This window comes from Corvus brachyrhynchos, unplaced genomic scaffold, assembly GCF_000691975.1.
Source record: "Corvus brachyrhynchos isolate BGI_N302 unplaced genomic scaffold, ASM69197v1 scaffold87, whole genome shotgun sequence".
Classification (NCBI taxonomy): domain Eukaryota; kingdom Metazoa; phylum Chordata; class Aves; order Passeriformes; family Corvidae; genus Corvus; species Corvus brachyrhynchos.
Window position 1 is genome coordinate 4,352,702 of NW_008239767.1, and position 5,290 is coordinate 4,357,991.

Sequence of the window (5,290 nt, forward strand, 5' to 3'; positions counted from 1 at the left end):
TGAACTGGGTTTCTATGCTTCTGGGGGTTTTTTATCCAGAAATGCTCAAATGAAAGGTAAAATTTTTGTGCCGTGTTATCTGTCAGTGATTTTTTTTTTCTATTTCTGAGTTAAAAGCCAAATTGGACTTCTTTGTCCAGCAAAATCTTGCTGCCCTGGTGACAGTTTCATCCTGGGGTTAACTGTTGTCTTCCCTGATCTGAGTTCCCTGTACAATGATTTAGTCTAAGGCCCCTTCTAGGTAGCCTCATATTGTACTGAGTCTGGTATGTTGGGACTGAGGGGAGACACAGCACTAGCATACTCAGACATACTTTCTTTAATGCAGAAAAATGATGGAGCTGGGAGAGGTAAAGAGAAGAACAATCTAACATTCCTTTATCATATTTCAAAAGGGAAGGTCAGACCCTAAACTGTATGTTAAATAATTGCTATAAATGTAATCTAGGATTCCTTTGAATGTTAACCATTAGTCTGCACTGTGCCTCAATGAGTCTGCAGTGGTTACATACCTAGCACTTATATAGCTTTCCAGGAAAGTCATGGGAGCTTAAAATAGCACTGCATGCTCTTTTGTGACTATGTCATTAAAGCTGAGCTGGTCAGCTCTGTTGGCCGGCACCCCAACTCTGTGCTCCAACCAAGGCATCACAAGCACAGAGGTTTCCATTTGTTGATATACAGGTTTGAGGAAGAAGAAAGAATAAAAATCCTTGCACCAAAACATTCTCAGCTTTGAAAGTTGGCTTTATTGTGAACTAATAGACAAGCTAAAAAAGGTGGCATGACTTGTCTGTCCTCACAAAATGGATTTCTGACTGTGACACTTCTCCATGACACTTTGGAAATAAAGCCAGATAGATGGAATGTATCTTCCTCTTGAAAGAGACAGGTCTTTGATTCCTGTGTGAAGACAGCCTTTCCCTGCACGGCTCCTTCGAAAGAAGCAAGCATAATAAAATGCACTTCAGTTTCTGCATCAAGGTGCAAGGTAGTTTTAGGACTCTGAAGAGTAGAAAACAAAAACCTGCATCACACATCTTATGTTTTAACTTCAGAGATGGTGAATGTGTCTGTGTTAATGGAACTCAGACAGACTCTCCCTCAGCCCAGCATCTCCACTGGGCACAGGGCAATGGGTGAAGCTTCAGAAAGCAGTGCTTTTTCCATCCTGGCAGTCATTATCTTCTGGGGTGCAAGCTCTCTGTTCACCTAATGTGACTCAGGCTGTGTCCTGAACTGGACTGCTTAGTCATGTAGCTGCTTCTGGGTTGTGTCCTCTGCAGCTCAGTGGTGTAAGAGCACCCAGCTGCAACTTTGTCCCCACACTAGCAAAATGAGGGTATGAGCTCAGACTTGAGCAACCTGTTAAGTAAATCCCATTTTCTGTATGTAGCTGGATAAAGGGGTGACTTCCTAGATGTCAGTCTATCTTCCTAGATAGCCAGTCTAATGCGACAGCAAATTCATCAAACAGCTGATATGCTTTCCCATGAATAAAGCACTAGGGTGTCAAACTTTGCAGAGATTTTTAAAAAACTGTGTATGTTGTTTTTAATGTCTCTTCAAACTAATTCGGGAATTCCTCCTACCCCAAAACCAGAAACTTTTTACTGACTGTCTGTCAATGGCTCAGATACGCCGCCAGGGGGAAGAGTTTATCTGTCTTTCAGGTACCAGGCCTCCATTCCTGGAACTGTTTAAAACTTGATACTAATTCCAGGAGAGAAACCCAACTGCTTTGGTTATAACACAGTGTTCTGCAACCTAAAGTCTTCGGTAGGTTACAAATAAGTTAAAGTAATCTTTGTGGTTTAGTACAGATTACATACCTTCCCTGAAAGTACGTTTTTCTTTGGAAAATAAATAATTCCCTTCCCTTCCTGTCCCCTCCCCATGTTGCAGGCAATTTGTAATTTTTGGATTCTAGTGCTATCTGAAATACAGGTTAATGCTACTGAAATGCTTAAAACAGTAAAAGAATTTAAATTCTCAATATGCTAAACTGAAAATATATTTTTCTTTCCTTCCAGCCTGCAGCCTAAAAGTGTACAGGCAGTTGGACATCTCCTACTGGGATTTATGGGTGTGGGCTAGCACTGATAGCTTTTCAGAAGCTCCATATAATTCAAGTTTTTGCAAAAGGAATGCAGTAACAGTGTGATACAGTCACTCATATTTATTCCCAATATTTTGTCTTTTGAATTAAGTTCTCTTCGGCATATAGGTGTCCTACTGACAACAGCAAAGTTGTATTTTTCAAAGAATGTCAGTTATTTCAATTGAAGTAAGATGTTCTTATATCTTATTTTTCCCCCGGGAAATACTCAAGCAGACTAAAATGACTGTGAATATTGAGGCAGGGGGAAGTGGGATGTTAAGGTGTGTGGTTTTTAAATTTAGGATCAAGCGTGTGTTTACTGAGAGACTCTCTACATAGTCCTCACCTGCTGTGCTTTGGTTTGCACAGTACAGCAGGCTTTGAGCACGTGAATATTTTGGGTGAAACTAAGCTTGAAGGAGAGCTCTGGCTCTTAATGCACTTAATGCACTTCAGCCACAAACAAAGGATCAGTCATTGGGACCAGACTAAAGTTAGTCTGAAGGAACAACTGCTAAAGTATGTGTGTTGTGACTGTCAGGTCCTCAGCACCAAATGTTGTGCAGAGATTGTGCTAACTGCAGATATAGACACAGACACACATTGAAATAGTCTGTAAATCATCTTTAAAAAGTCCTTTAATTGCTAGGCCAAAACTGCACAATTATACGGGCTGTGCATACATACTAAGAACCTGGTCACATCCTACCTGCAGATTCATGCTCTCTCTGAAAGTATTTGTTTACTAAGCCTGTGAATGTGTCATCAGAAAGTCTCACTGACTGTTACAGGATGGAAACTGACTTTCTGCATCGGCAAAGCTGCAAATTCCACCTCCATCTCTACTGCAGACAGTGTTTGGTTGAACTCTGTAAAACTGCCCACTTTTAGATGATAATCTTTTCAGGAGGAAGTGTTACCATCACTGCTTTGAGCACCAAGTTTTAGAACTAACTTTTAAAATTTGCTTTTGTAGAAAGAAAGTTGGCACTAGCACCTTCTCTTTTTCCTTCTAATCCCAAAAACTACGTTCTTCTTCTCCTCTTGCTCCTCCCCACCTGCAACTCCAGAAGAGCTGGTTCTTGTGTGATTTACCACAGAGCACAGAGGAAAATCTCTATGACCCTAAGCTCACCAACAGCAACACGCTTCTGCTCCAGGAAGGACCCCAAAAGCTTCTCGTCCTGCAATTTGTAGAAAAAGAAAGGGGTCCTGTAGATTTTTATTCTCTTGATGAAAGCCTTGCTACAATTACTGAGCTTAAGGGTATTGAATTTTTAAAATGTCAATGCAGAAGACATATTAAGAAGCCCCATTATCTGTGCTACTAGAATGAAACCTAAGACTTCACAATGTCCGTTGCAGGATTGTTTTGATGCCTGTTCCACAGATCTTCCCAAAACATTTCCCATGGTGATGCTGGCACTCCTTGCATTGTACCTTTGTACACACACTGACAACATGGATGTAACCCTGCAGCTACTTGCCAGGTAGCATAGTATCATCTTAATTTTACTGATAAGAGTGACTTGTCTGAGGTCACAGTGGAAAAAAATTATCATTTTGATCTCATTGTGATTCTCAGTGGAGTTCCCTATGTCTGACAGCATAAATCAAAGGGAAAAAAATTAAATCAGTGGAAAACTTGTGCAGCTTTTCATCTGTTATCCCTGCATTCCCTGTGCCTTTTGAGCTTATTTGATTGCCTTTCAGGGACATAGCTTTTAAATTTAATTAGCATGTTATTGCTCTTTCCTCTATCTGATATGGAAAATCTGGAATTAATTGCATATTGACTAACTGAACCAGTTACAGCAAAGCATTGCATTCATCCAGTGGTGTGCCCACTGGTGTGTGCAAGAACTTGGGGGTCACTGGGCTGCTACTTGCAGGCACTATATCTGGAGGAACTGCCACCTCCAGCAGCAGGGATGAGACCTGAAAGCAAAGATGGCTCTCTTGCTTGTGTTGCAGAGCAAAGTTGCCTCGTCTGTATCGCCTCTGCCTGCAGCACTCACTGTGTACCACAAACACATTTTGTTTATACATGTATGTGTGAATTTATCTACATATTATATGCATTTATAGGTGTGTAAATACATTTATCTGTACCAGGTCTGGCTGGGATGGAGTTAGCTTTTTTATCAGCATCCCCTGTGGTGCTGTGCTTTGGATTTGGGGTGTGTTGTTAACACACAGGTGTTTTGGCTGTGTGCTTGCTTGGCCTGAAGGTTTTCTTTTTCCCACTCTACCTCCCCCCACCCCTGCAGACCATTCATAGAATGGTTTGGGTTGGAAGGGCCCTTAAAGATCACCTAGTTCTGATCCACATATACTCATACATACAATATATATACCCCCCCTGCTGCCATGTGGGGTATATATATTGTATGTATGAGTATATATGGGTCCACAAAAAAACCATTTGGGATCTGGAACATCTCTCTCATAAGGAGAGGCTGCAGGAGGTGGGCCTGTTTAGTCTTGAAAAGACTGGGAGGGGATCTCATTAATGCACATAAATATCTCAAAGATGGGTGCCAAGAGGATGGTGCCAGACACTTTTCAGTGGTGCCCAGTGAGAGGGTGAGGAACAACGGCCATAAACTAAAACAAGAAGTTCTACCTCAACATGAGGAAGAACTTTACACAGAGCGTGGCAGAGCACTGAACAGGCTGCCCAGGGAGGTTGTGGATGTCCCTCCGGAGATGTTCCAAACCCACGTGGACACATTCCTGAGTAGCCTGCTCTAGGTGACTCTGCCTTGGCAGCAGGGTTAGACTGGATAATTTCTAGAAGTTCCTTCCAACCCTAACGATTCTCTGGTATTAAGGTATGTATACCCACGGACGGTATGCATGTGTCTTTATACACACGTATGTATGTATATTTACGCGCACCTACATACAGCCATAGCCGCAGACGTCCACGCACACGGTTTGTGTGTGCACTGAGATGTTCATGTACCCATACACACCTACACTCCTGTGCCTCTACAGCTGGGCATATATGCAGGCGTGTATGTTCTGCACGCACACCGACCCATACATCCTGTACAAACACGCGTCTCCCTATGCGCTGTGTGTCAATTCACACCGCCGCGTGCCCCTCGCCGCTCTCCCGGCAGGCCGGGCCGGGCTGGGCCGCGTCCCCATGGCAACGCCCGGGGCTGGCGCTCGGCCGCGGCC